The sequence below is a fragment of the Pleurodeles waltl genome, chromosome 2_1 (genome assembly GCF_031143425.1).
Source record: "Pleurodeles waltl isolate 20211129_DDA chromosome 2_1, aPleWal1.hap1.20221129, whole genome shotgun sequence".
Classification (NCBI taxonomy): Eukaryota; Metazoa; Chordata; class Amphibia; order Caudata; family Salamandridae; genus Pleurodeles; species Pleurodeles waltl.
This window is the reverse complement of record NC_090438.1, coordinates 546,218,043-546,232,863: the sequence shown is the minus strand read 5'-3', so window position 1 is coordinate 546,232,863 and position 14,821 is coordinate 546,218,043.

Here is a 14,821-nt window from a genome sequence, read left to right as displayed (position 1 = left end):
GTTGGCTGAGCTGAAAGCTCTATTGCTGGCCTTGGAACATACGGATCCGGTGCAGTTTACGCTGATTGTTTGTGATTCATATTACTGTGTCCAGTCTTTTAATGAATATCTACCTTACAGGCGATTGAATGGGTTCAGAGATTCAAAGGGCAACACCATAAAACACAGACTTCTGTGGGGGAAGGTAGCAGACCTGAAGGAGACGCTACCTAAAGTCCATGTTGTACATACTCTTGGACACCAGCGCGTTGGAATACACGTTGCTGGGAATACTTTGGCTGATGAAGCTGCGAAATCGGCAGTGGCAGTTGCCACTGTGGCCGCAGTGACTCGTTCGAGTTCCAAACCAGACACAGAGATTCTGGCTGCCATAAATGCTACGGTTGATGGCACGCCTTATCCTAAGGGGTTTCCAAATAAATATCAATACTTAATGGGGAGTATGCTGAATGCTGAGGTCAAAATACCAGGCGTAGGCGTACGCAAGATCCCTAATACAATTGTACGACCTCAATTGATTAATGCAGCGCATGAGGGGGCGGCATCTGCACATGCTGGTGTGGCCGCCACGATTTCACTATTACAGGCCCGTTACTGGTGGCCTGGTCTCTATAAGAAGACGAAGCAGTATGTCCTCTGTTGTGACATCTGTCAACAAATTAAAGTTTCAACGGCTAAGCGCCCGCCGCAGACGCTCCTCTTAATATAAAAAAGACCATTACAATGTGTGTACTTGGACCATTGTGGTCCGCTGACGCCAGACAGTGCATACAAATATATCTTGGTGGCTGTAGATTCTTGCTCCAGATTTGTGTGGGTATGGCCACAGCGTTCGGCTGGCGCCCGAACTGTTATTAAAGATTTGCATATCTTTGTCAGTACATATGCAGTTGCTGCATTCCACTCGGACCAGGGCCCTGCTTTTGCCTCAAGGGCATTCAGGGACACCATGGCTTCGTTGGGAGTCCAGCTCCAGTTCTCGTCTCCATTTCATCCCGAGGGAAATTCTGTCGTGGAGCGTTTAAATCGCGATTTAAAGCAATCCTTAACGGCTAGAGTCTTAGGTATGGGTCGTAGTTGGCTAACCCACCTGTATGGAGTACAGAGAGCACTAAATAACTTGCCTAAAAGGTCCCTGGGGGGTTGTACTTCATATGAGTGCCTGTTCGGAACACAAATGTTTGTTCCGGATCTATATGGTCCTGGTGTGGAGGCGGCGGAAACGCCTTTTGACATAAATGATTGTGTCACTGTTTTGCAGGAGTTACAACAGTTCCGTGAAGATAACTCTTCTACAAGTGCTGCCTCCACAGGAATTAAGGATGTACCAGTAACGCCTACTGGTTGGATTCCCAGAGTTGGGGATCTTGTGCGTGAAAAGGTCGCAGTAAAAAAAGAATTTGGCCCTTCTTATCGAGCACCAGTCCCTGTGCTGGGTATACACAGAACAAGAACTGTTATTTTACCACCGTTGCCAGGTGCCAAAGAAAATCGCTTTGTTTCCATTGACAATGTCAAGTTACAACATGTGGCCGATTCTGCACAGCAGACCAAGAGGAACGCCCAGTAGTTCCCGAATCCCTCTCACTACTGGGGAAGATGTTCCGCTCTGAGTGATTTACACCAACGGTGTTGCCTCTCCAAGCTTGGGGAGGGTGGAAGATGATCTTGCGATTGTTCCACTGACGACTAATAATTTGGAGACATTTGATCGAGTTACTGTGACTGCTGAAGTTGCAGGTGGTGTTGTCTACAGTGTACCACCGCGAGAGACGCCTACTACTCCATTGTATACGGCGGCACTTTTGTAAGAACTGCCTCCGGATGCTTTGCCAACAACAACAATGGTCTATCGGACTCTTTGTCCTCTTCAACACCTGACCCAGGTCCACGTAAGCTGATTTATTGGCTTAAAGATACGTATTTTGTTTTTCCTTGGAACTATCTGTGGCTTATCATGACTATGATGGCTTTTTTTCTGTGGATAGGGTTTGTAGTTACCTTTTTTCTGTTAATACATGGTCATTTTCTTCCTGAGAGATCAACGGTTGAACAGGTGGAGGAGGTGTTGCAGCCACATTTTTTATCACATAAGGTTCAAAGAGACTTGTCCTTTGTGAACATTTCTGCAGTGCCAATTCCGGATGGGATATATGGTCCCACTGAGATAATTCAAATACTGTATGTTCTAAAGTTATCAATGAATGATATTGTAATACCAGGCATTGTATCTGATGATTGGGACGTGAAGATAGTTGATTCCATGATGACCGAGTTACAATACTATACTGTCTATGAGAATGAAGATGTTTACCAGTTTAAAGATAATTATGGTGACATGTTTTGTTACAATTATTATGGGCACCACTTTATTCATAAAGCCAGTAGTCCAAAGACAATATTTGACTACACGCAATGGGAGCATTGCCCGACTCCCCCGCAAGGGAGTTCTAAAACATATTCTGATAAATTTGTGTATTTTTCTGGGCATCATCAAACGAGTGCTAAGTCATATTATTTTAAATTAACTCCGTATACAGATAAGCAAATATTGTTGACTAATACAAAATTCCTATACTCAAATTCTTTTGTTTCCCGACTGTCGATTGAGGGTGATGAATAGTGGTCAAAAAATGTTGATTTGAAATGTGTTTGGGGAACAAAACATTGGCAGACACAGGGTAGAGAAACATTGTTTAGAGCATGTCTCGTTCCTGTCCAGATGATTTTTTTAAATGACACTGTGCAACAGACTAGCTGTTTGGGCTTAGCGACGATTAGAGAATTGAATATGCCTGGCATACCTGTCCCTACCAAAATGAAGGATTGGCAGAAATATATCAATGCCACTTTTGGTGAGCTTACAGAGTGGGTCCAAAACGGTACTTTTAACACTTCATTGTCACGTCCGGGCGGGTGGTTATTGTGACCTATCGACACCAACGGGTGTCATCAACGTTTTGTCACCTCCTCGGGGGGTTTCAGGACAAGTAGGGCAGACCCTCGCTACATATCACCTGAACATGCTGAAATTATTACTATATATAGCGTGGGAAAATTATGTCAACAATGGTTAAAATCATCCACGCTGGATGCAGTTAAGACACATCTCACGCTCCTGTCTAATCACACTGACTTGCAAGATTTTTTTGTCAGGCCCGAAGACACCCCGTAGGAAACGTTTTTTATACGAAGTATACAATGAAATATGGAAACTTTCCCAACAGGAGGCTGCGGCCCGGTTAAGGCAGATAGATCAGGAAAATTTGAAACAGACATTGGCTGTTGTAGATAATGGAATTCACACCCTGTCCGACCGTATATATACCATAGACAACATTGTTTCTTCTGCTACAGACATTATCCGATCTGACGTGTCTTCATTATATCATGGACAAAGTCAAACGAGGTCCATTATGCAGTTGGGTTGGACACTTCAGACAATGAAGGCTGGTCGCGTTATGTGGCAGCACATCAGAGCCAGGGAGATATTTTTTTCCTTTAATTTGACACGTCAACAACAACTGATGGCAAAAAAGGAGGCGACTTATTTTATGTTAAACATTGAAAAATTGGAAAGATTGCCTTTAACCGTGGCAGAGATTCCTTCAGCTGAGTGGTTAATACACGGGGTTATTAATCTGCCTATTTCTACACTACAATTCACTTCTTGTTTAAAACATGTTCCGGTAGGCAGATATGAAAAGTTGGGAGACAGTTATATACATGAGGTGTGGGAACTTCCCTTCTTGTACAGATGTCTTAATGGCATGAGAGAGGTTTTTCTTAGCGGTAGTGAATGTGAGACGTCTGTCAGCCATTCAATGGTTTGTAAGCAGCTGTTCTTGCATGGGGCATGTAATGCCTCGGTTGCAAATTTGGCTTGCTATCTGAAGGAAGTTCGGGTCCCCTTGATTAAACACACATTCCAGGTGCTTTCAAACGGCAGCTACGTCCTCCTCAGTAGTGAAGACTGTTATGGCATGCGGGCCGGAATAGTTTACGTTGTTTCGGTCACCAAGGTCGTTACTTGCTGCGGGAATGTGTTATTTCCTCCCACTAAATTAAGGGAGGTGGCAGATATCTGGCCTCACATTGCTACTTCCAAGGTGAATTTCGACAAGTTGAGTCGACTAAAGGCTCTATTGTTTCAAAAGCATGTGGCCCTTACATCTGGACGCGAGACCTACGCACTTCAGGTGGCAAGGTCATCAGCAGAAATACAGTCCCTGTTAAATACCAACTTTCTGAGCCACTTTGGTGAACTCGTGGGACGTATATGTAATGCGTCCAGCACAGCTGGACTAGCAAATTTTTTCAAAGCCGTAGGTGTTGGTTTTGCTCACACCTTATCTTCCATATTCGGTTTGATACCTTTGGCTATTCATTCGATTTTCGGAATCATTTTTGGAGGTTTTCCGATAACTTTGGCTTTATTGGCTGGCGTTCTGCTGTTGCTGTTGTTTTCCCGCAATGGCTGTCCCGCCGCAACAAGAGCAAATGTGGGTGCTCCCATCAGTGCAGCTGTGTCGTGAACGCATGATGCAGCGCTTCGGAGCAACACTCCTGGAACATTTGGAGTGTGACTGGTCTCTGTCATTCAGACCAGTTTTGGATTGTGTGCAGCCCGTGTTTCGGTGCCATTGGTGCTCGTTTGAACATGCACTAAACATCTGTCTCTCACAGCGGCGCCCCCCAGTGGTTGATGCTGATCTGTTGATGTTCCCGGTGAGGGCTCATTCCCAGACATGTGGCTGCGTTTGCTTCGTGAGGCTGATTACGAGATACCCTTCCTGGAGGAAGTTGATATTCACTCGTTCACAAGCCCTGCACGGGATGCCGCCTTGGATGATTCTGAGGCTTTGGAACACACCTGCTCCTTGATAATGTTTGGCGTGGATTTTCCGGTCTTGTCATCTGCCGAAGTGGAAAATATCCTGCTTTCCGTGACCACCATTTGAATTGGATTTGTTCTAAACTGTTATATGAATTTGGCTCTTAAGTCACATGCTTATTTTTAAATTTAGGTTTCTTGTGCTTTGGTGTCCTCTTGACTTGTCGAGATGAACGTTTTTGTAGATTAGTTTGTATAGGGCATTTTTTAAGCTTCGATTAGAACCACTTTCTACCGACAAGGGGAGGGTGCAGTGTAGCCATTTTTAATATAGCCTTTGCGCGTTTGCTTAAAGCATTAGGCCTCTGTGCACTTTGCCCTAGATGCATTTTATTCAGCCTCGCACTGGTATTTTTCAATAACCAGTTTCACAGTCTTGTTTTATTTTCTTCTATCACACTGTTTAGCCTACTTCAGCAACGGAGTTCTCAAATAATACATTCTTGCTTACTCTGTGCTTCAGTCAAGGATACAGTCTGGTACATTGCCGATAGACGTGGTAGGAGTTTAGTCTTTTGGCGTAGACAATACACATTCTTACGTAGGGACGTTTCTTAGCACATCGACATGTTAGTTATAAAAACACTTCCTAGTCCTAATACAGGTAAGAGGGAGATTCCGACCAGGGAACCACAACTAGACGCTGACTGCCCTGTTGCAGATGCTGATCCAGATCACAGGCCTTTGCTCAGGTATGAGGGTTGATGTCCTCCCGGGGAATCTGAAAGGCAAGCTTAGAGCTTAACATGCTGTGCTCAAAATAGAACTTAGTAGAGAGAGCGTAATTTGATAACACTATGATAGCGTTATTTCTATGTTTCACTCTCCTCATTACTATTTCAATCCTACTGTGTTGTATGGTTCTGGTTATTGCGGCTCACGCCTTATTATCTAAAATGCAGTCGTTTTATTAAATCAATCTGTAAAACTTAAACTGCCTTTGTCATTTGTATTTGAGACCACACTTGGTATGAGAGAGCTGGTAGGGGATCTGAGTGACCACGACTTCCCTGAGAAGCTCTAAGATGTCATGCGCTCGGCTGACCAATCATCCCTTCCCTTTGGGAGCGATGAGGCACTGCTAGTTAGCCGGAGCAAAACCGGATTGAGGGTGACCGGGATCCTTCTCCGTGGGTTCGACTTAGTCCCCCCACACTGAGAACGACCCTGATACCCAAACATCCAGTAGTCTCATTTAGGATTATGAGAGCCAACGCGACAACAGTAAGGGAGCCTTCTGTGAGTTGCAGCCATGTAACTCCCTGTATTACATGCACTATACTGATGGTTTCCTCCCAGGTGAGTATAATCCAATGAGGATTTGGTAAACAGGTGTATTTTGGAGGCGGACACAGATTTGTTGTTTGTAGATAGGGGAGCTATGCCTGCTGTGAGTTGCAGTCCTGTCACTCTCTGCTTCCCAATACCTGAAAGATGCCAACTCCCCCAGTGAGTACACATCATTTGAGATGTGAAATACTATTGTCTTCAGGGAGGGGGCACTGTTCTGGTGTTTGTAGTGACAGTACCAGTGCCTCTTGTCCTTAGCAGTCCTGGCAGTACCAGTACACATACAATATACAGATGCCATCCTTCCATGTGAGTATACTTCAATGGGGAGTTCAGGAACAAGGGTCATTGGAGCAGAGGACACTGTGTTGTCTGAGTGGAGTGACAATAGCAGTGCCCCTTGGCCTTATCAGTCCTGTCAGTGCCTGTACTACACACAGACACTATACAGATGACAGCCTTCCAGGGGAGTACACTTCAATGGGAAGCTCGGGGGAAAATGGTCACTGGAGCAGAGGAGACTGGGTTGGCTGAGTGGAGTGACAGTACCAGTGCCTCTTGGCCTTAGAAGCCCTGGCAGTGCCTGTCTACATTTACACTAAACAGATGTTATTCTTCCAGGTGAGTACACTTCAATGGGAGTTCAGGAATAAGGGTAATTGGAGTAAAGGACACTGAGTTGGCTGAGTGGAGTGACAGTAGCAGTGGCCCTTAGCTTTATCTCTTCTGCCAGTGCCTGTACTACACACACACACACACGGACAAGTGTCATGGGAGCAGAGGACACTGTGTAGGCTGAGTGGAGTGAGAGTACCAGTGTCTCTTGGCCTTATCAGTCCTGTCAGTACCTGCACTACACACACACACTATACAGAAGTCATCCTTCTAGGGGAGTACACTTCACTGGGGAGTTCAAGGACAAGAGTCATGGGAGCAGAGGACACTGTGTTGGCTGAGTGGAGTGACAGTACCAGTGCCTCTTGGCCTTATCAATCCTGTCAGTGCCTGTACTACACACACACTATACCGATGTCATTCGTCCAGGTGAGTACACTTCAATGGGAAGTTCAGAGAAAAGGGTCACTGGAGCAAAGGACACTGTGTTGGCTGAGTGGAGTGACAGTACCAGTGCCTCTTGGCCTTAGCAGTCTGGCGGTGCCTGTACTACACATTCACTATAAAGATGTAATCCTTCCACGTGAGTACACTTCAATGGGGAGCTCAGTGGCAAAGGTCAATGGAGCAGAGGACACTCTGTAGGCTGAGTGGAGTGAGAGTACCTGTGCCTCTTGGCCTTTTCAGTCCTGTTAGTGCCAGTACTACACACACTATACAAAATGTCATCCTTACCGGTGAGTACACTTCAATGGGGAGTTCAGGGACAAGGGTCACTGAAGCAGAGGACATTGTGTTGGCTGAGTGCAGTGACAATACCAGCGCCTCTTGGCCTTATCAGTGCTGTCAGTGCCTGTACTACACACACACACTATACAGTTGTCACCCTCTCACGTGGATACACTACACTGGGTAGTTGATAATCAAGGTAATTGTGAGTAGGATACACTGTTCTGTTTTTTGTAATGGTAGAACAGTGCCTGCTGGCAATTGTAGTGATGTCAATCCCAGTATTACACACAATATTCAGAGATGTTGTGCCCTCAGGTGTGTCTACTGCACATGTGGGATGCCAGACTGGGGTCAATGGACAGGTGTACACTGGGATAGTGAGTGGGGTGACAGTTAAGGTTGCAAAAGGTGTTCAGTGAGCATGCACGACAATACATGTTGGTGATGTTTTCGTGTTGTGACTTACCAGACTCCACTCCCCCAGGTATTCCTGTCAAGCCCTCAGGATGCAGGATGGGCAAGACTTTCTACTCCCAGGATGTGAGCTACAAGGGAGAGGGTGGGGACCACCGCCAGTCCTCTGGACTTGTAGCTGGTGCCTGGATGCCATGGAATGGACCTTCCCCCTGAGTTTGTTCCACCTCTTTCTGATAGGGCCTACAGAATTCACTCTGTCGACTATCCTTTGCCACAGTTCCATTTTCCTAGTGATAGCAGTGTGCTGGACTTGGGCTCCAAATAAATGTGGCTCTACTCTTATGATTTAATTCACCATGACTCTTAACTCATCTTCAGTGAAACAGGGATTTTTCTGGGGTGACATGGTGGGGATTAAAAATAAATGGTGGGAAATTAACAGGTGATGGTAAATTAATGGGGATATGAAGTGTAAATGGATGTGATTGGAAATAGGAGTGTGTTGAGGGTGTGGGATATCTGCTTAGGTAAAGTTGTGGGGGTGCCTAAACTATGGTTTGGTAACTTTTGGGTGTGCTCTGGCTTGGGTGTTTGGCATTGTAGATGCAAAGGATTGTGGTTAGTGATGGAGTGTTTTGTGGTGTGCTTTGCAAGTGTGTCGTGTGTGGCAATGTGTGTCAGCTGTGTTGATTTCAAATCCATCCAATGTGGTGTTGTGTATTACTTTGTTGAGCGCAAACTGCCGTGGTTTGGACCACCACTGGCGGACCACCACGGGTATCTGCCACTGCAACTTTTGACATGTAATACATTCGGTGGTTGGTTGATGGGCTGTCAGTACTGGTGGTCGGGCCGCCTATTTCCCGCCCTCAAAGGTACTGTGTGGGTTTTGTGGCTTGCTTTTGTTGGTCCTGCCTGTGTAACTCGTAATACGGCGGTCTGTTTGACTCCAACATGACGGCCTTTTGGCGGCTGCCACTATGGCGGTCTGGCGGTCCAACAACCAAACTCATAATCAGGCCTCTAAATATAGCAGAAGACTTGGTGAGGGACAGGAGGGGACAGCATGAACACCCAAGAAGAATTCTCAGGCTTTGACAGACAGTCGCAAACTTCTCCAGACTCTACAAACTTTCAAAAGTCTCTCCATAACTAAAACTGTCTATCAGTTTCCGATTGATCCTCCAGGTGGGCTCATTTTGCACACAAGAATCATCATTTAATGGTAGTCACTGACACCATCAAGTTTGCACTACTGTATTCTGGATTTTCTCAGAGAAAATGCTTGGTCATCTTGATTAATTCATACAGTTCTGCCAAAATAAGATACTATTTCATTTGTTGTAACTTTAGGATCCTTTCTCGCAGTACACAGGATGGGTTGACCAGTTCTCATATGAAATTAATAAGGCTTCCTGTCTTGATCGACTGCTAGAGCAAATACTGTTAGTTTGTTAAACTGGACACATGTTCTCAGTCTTTAGTACAATATGACATTAAAAAAATACGTCAGCAACCTAGGAAATGATTCAGGTAAAAGGGCAACAGAATAAACAAGTAGTTTTCCTCTGCTGCTGCAAAAATGAATCTTCAGGCCTATTCTAGCTAAGAATGCCTAAATACACAACAAATAAGGTTAGTACACATAAATCCTATTGAGCACCTTACAATTATAATCTAATCAAATATACAAAGCAAATTATTTAATTGCAAACATTATTCACAACATGTTAGAAACAGCATTTGTTTTCTACACACATGCAACTCATTAATAAAATCATCTAAATCAATAAGTACAATTAATTCATGCTCATTTAATACTCTTAATATTCTTCATCTCTATTGTTTCTCTAAAAATAATACTTTCAATATTAATGTATGTCAGTAGCTTACTCACTTATGTATGCACAACATCTTTCATGGTAACGCATGATGTCAAGTATGAATGGAGGCCACATTGTCCACCATTATTCAAACTTACACATTTTACATTTTGTGTTAATTTTCTCTGTTAGGCTTTTAAATGATGGTTTATAAGTCACCATATGCTAACTTCTATGCCACTACCTCAGTCCTTCTATGCCACTAATGTATTGGTGAATTATATTTGCTGGCTGGGTGTCCCCCTGACGACTGCCTGTGGAAGTTGCTGGAGAGACCACTCCACATGTTAGTCTATTTGCTGTTGATAAACTTCCAATTGGCCAAGTGATACAGCACTACTTCATGATGGTACTGACCCTACTCTGCTTACAAGCCATCAGTTGGATATGATGCTCCTCTGTGGGTTTGTTGAGAGTGCATAGTCCTTAATTCATACTGATTACCTCCCTCCTGGATTCCCCATGATGGTCTGCCTATTTGCTGTGCTTCATGTTCAGCAAGACGTATGGCAATACTTGAGTAATAAGAGGCTGACTGATGATATCAGTGACCATGGGCTGCTGGAAAGCTTCCAGTGGCCTTTAGCATTATCTTTCCCAGTGACAGGACTGGGTCCTCACTGCAACTTTGTTGCCTCCCTGCTGCAGCCCTAGTGTGACCTATGGTATACTAGAGCTGCCTTAGCAGTGGAAGTGATATTGGGCTAAGGTACTAGATTGGACAGAACTTAGCTGTGGACTAACTTACAGAGCTCTTCCAAGGATTTAAGTTGGCCCATGCAGGATGCTGAACAATTGTTCTTGTTAAAGACACACAACAATTAGCTATTGTTTCATGGGGAACATCATTGTTCCTGTTGTTTTATTAATGCCCACTGAGGTTCTTTGTCTATTTCCTGTCCCCCATTTTCCTAATTTTACTCTCCCAACTTTTTTCACAAGTGGGACAGCCTAGAGTAACATTGAGTGAAAAAAGGCTGGCATGTTTATCTGGCTTCTTAGTCAAAAACAGAGTACTACTTCCCTGGCTCATATTCTGCTTACCATTGACACTATGAATAAAGATGTTTGCCCTACCCAATGGAAACTAAAAAATAGAGCACCATCTAGTATTCCGTGCTGAGATTTTGTGCTTATTGGCTACCTATGCTGCCGACCGGGATTGCCTAATTTACTGGGACATCTCCTTTCTTCAATTGATTCGGTTTTCGTCTTTGGGTGATGATATACACAAAAGGGGTTGGAATCAGTGTCTCATAGTTGAAAAAAGTCTACTACTGCTATATTTACAGGAATTAATTTATCACCCAACAGGTGACAACCACATTTTTGTCAAACATTGTACAGATCTTATTACTTCTGAGATCATGTTGCCCAACAATAACCACATATTTGTCAGAAACTTTAATGTGCATTGGGAAACTCTAAAGACGGTTCATCCCATATATTTTCAGACTTTCTGCTGGTAAGTCATTTAATGTGATACTCTCTAAATCTGTGTCATGTAAAATGTGCTATCTTTGATCTGACCTTCGCTAAAAAGGACTTTCTTAGAGTCCATAACCCTCTTACAGTTGATCGATATGATCATTTTCAAATGCCATTCTGCATGTCCTTTTTCAAAACGTCATTGATTGACCACCTCAAAAGATTCAAAACATTGTATGAAGACACAAAAAACAGAAATCATGTTGATCTTGTTGCATGTTTTACATCCTGTCTTCCCAACAGTGAATCAAGATGTTAATGAGGCTTCCAATACTTTTAAGGATACAATGGCTGGGATTCTAAACAATTTTGCCCCAATAAAGCTAAAAAGTAAGAGATCTGCCCCTGGGGGGGGTTAGGGGTTGTGTGTGTGTGTGTGAGAGAGAGAGCTTAATACTATGAAATCTGACATTTTCCTAATTACACTTTTTACCCCACATTTTGTTCTCCAGGATATATTCATGTTCATTTATGAAAACATGCTGTGCTTTGAATTTTACAAATTCAAGATAACAGTATGAGGCTGGAGCACACACTCTGTGGCTGATTGTAGGTCAACTTTGTGTTCACTACAATAATAAAGTGTAGGACCGTGCCACAATTTGCTAATCAGATTGTTTTAATACATTTTGACAGTGGTAGTTGTTCAATCTGCAACTAAAAACAGCGGGTACATACTGAGCAGTGCAATATTACGATCAAATCTCTGGCTAATTACTGGGAAATGTGTAATATTGCACCAATGGTTTGATTACTGATATAATTTGCTCAGTCTGGAAATCACCTGTAAGTCATCAGTATGAGACTTGCAAATATGTAATTTACACCATACATTTGTACAATTACTTCAACTAGGGTTATGTTTCACTAGGGTTATGTTTCTTTATTACATAAACTTTCACCTGTTATAAAATTCGAGCAAATGCTGTTTTCCATTCATTTTGCCTCTCATATATGTAAAGGAATTTAACAAACAGAAATTAGTCCAGTTCACATTAAATAAACAATTTTCTCCAGGAAAAACATTGGACAAGAAACGCTTTGCGAAACAGTTGCAAAAAATTCAAACATAAAGTTTTGATCCATAATTTTGACATGAAAGTATTTTTTTTTAATTGAACCAGGATCAACATTTGTTCGTGAAAAAAATTTGCAAATATATTTTGCAATTTATATTTTGCATACCTTATAAGTTGAACACTGACTTTTCCTCAACTTAGTTTTACATTTCGCATTTTAAAAGTGCAAAGACCACTCGTGTGACTAACAGTAAGCGACAATAAGCGTTGAACAAATTAAATCTGTCCTGCTTTTGTCCTGGTGCACGAATTTTCATGAAGACCAAGATTTAAACCTGTTTGCTCCAGGCCCTGTTCCATATAATTTAACAGTAAAAAAAACTGTGCACAGGAGCATTTGCTCAACTTTAGCACCGTGGCAAAGTTTACTAGGTAGCTTAATGCGGCTTAAACACAATAATAACAAATGCTAAATCGGATCTTATATTACATAAGGAAGTAGAGCGTACAATTTAAACAGACATTTTAAATAGATTTCGTAAGCAGCGTTCGCATCGGGCAGTTCCCGCTCTCAAGTGGAGGCGTTTTAGCCCAGAGAGGCTTTTGTATGGGGTAGATAAAGTGATAAACACACTCAGCTGTTTGCATGTTGAAGAAATATCCTGTATTTTAATGCCCCACTGCCTCCACAAAGCATGTGAACGAACATCTGGCATGCTAGTTTATTGACATAGCTGTATTCTACCCACCCTACCGGGCAAGCTACCCAAAAACACACTTTCCTCAAATATTCGGAGAACTCAGTAGAATAATAAATCATCCTATCTTAGAAAATGTGTGATTATTATTTCTATGTATCCCATCTACGCTTGAGGAGAAGTAATTAAGGACGAATATTTCTTAGCAGCATAGAACCAGAGAGCGGCTTAAACTACAGTACTGTGTTTCTGACATCATTGAGCTGACTCTAACTTGGTCGTGTGGCTGTATATGGTACATGATATCAGGCTATGCAGGTCAATGTCCTCGAACATGTTTATGAGTAGAGCTCAAACAAATCGACATTCGAGAACCTGCACCTTTCAGAGATGAAAACAAAGCCCACCCACCACGCCAGAAGAGTTTGGGCTCTGCAGGAGGCAGGATGTTATTCTCTTAGCATGAAAGATTTAGGCCTGCCATCTTGGTATCTGACCCACATGTATACAGGAGCGGCGCGTGGGGTGCGGAAGGGGTGGGGCTGCGCACGGAAGGGAGGCTAGGAGGTATATAAATATTCAAATTAAACAAAATTACACTTACCTCCATCGCTGCATCGCTCCATCTGCTTCCTCTCTGCTGGCTGCGGGCACAGGCTCCCACCCTGCCCTGCTGCTAAGAGCAGCATCAGGATTGGCTCGGAGTACCCATCCAGGGCACCCCCAGGCCGACTGGGGCTCTCTCCTGCCCGGCAACTGTGTTGGTGGGCTGGAGAGAGCCTACTGCGCATGTGTGTTTTGCCGGCCCAAAACGGCCGGCCAAACATACACGCATAGTGAGAGGAAGTGCTGTACACTCCCCCTAACTGCTCGTCACCCCCTTGGCCCCACCCCTTTAAAAGAAAACAATAATAAACAACGTTTATTATCGTTTTCTTTTAAAGGTTTTGCGGCTGCCGCTGTTGGCAGGGGCAACTCTCCTCCGCTCTAACGGAGGAGCCGCCTCTGCATGTATCTTGAGGTGCGACAAGGCATTGATTGACCTCAGGAATAGATTGAGAGGCTTAACATTTCATTGAAGGAATAGGTTATTACAGGGGCACAGCTTCCACTGGTGCCACAGGTGAAGTGATACCAGATGTCTGAGGGGCCCATTGATCCCTGACCGTTGCTGTATTTCACAGTTCATGTATCGTCCAGGGTGCCTTTCTTGCTCTTAGGCTCATGACAAACTGGCTACATCTCTGGGCTAATAGCAAATATGCATAAGCAAATATTTTAAATAGTCACGTAATAAACCTCAGACCATTCTTCTTAACTGTTCAGGGAAAAACAATTGCTCAGGCCGTTTTAGACAGACAGACAGACTGACTGACAGCATTAATACTGTATACAGTTTGACTGAGTCCTTGATTATAGGTAATGCACAGCAGCACAGTGTGGTGGGCTACAGATATATATTACAGGTTGTTTGTATGATGTTAGATCGTCAGGTCCACTTGCACAGCAGTCAGAGGTCAGAATGCCACAGGTTGCACCCCACCCCATCACCATCCCATAGCAGGAAAATGTTGATGCACTCTTGAATGTGCCACTATTGATTGTGAGCAAATTGAAGATATTTGCCCTGGAATTAACAGTCACAGTTTTAATAAGAAAGCAACCTGTGGCAAAGAGATCACAACAACATTCTAAAGAAACACCACTTGACCTATAATGGCAGCATGGCACGGAATATGTAGACCAGATACTTGGACCAAAGAACAACTATTGTTTCATTGGTTC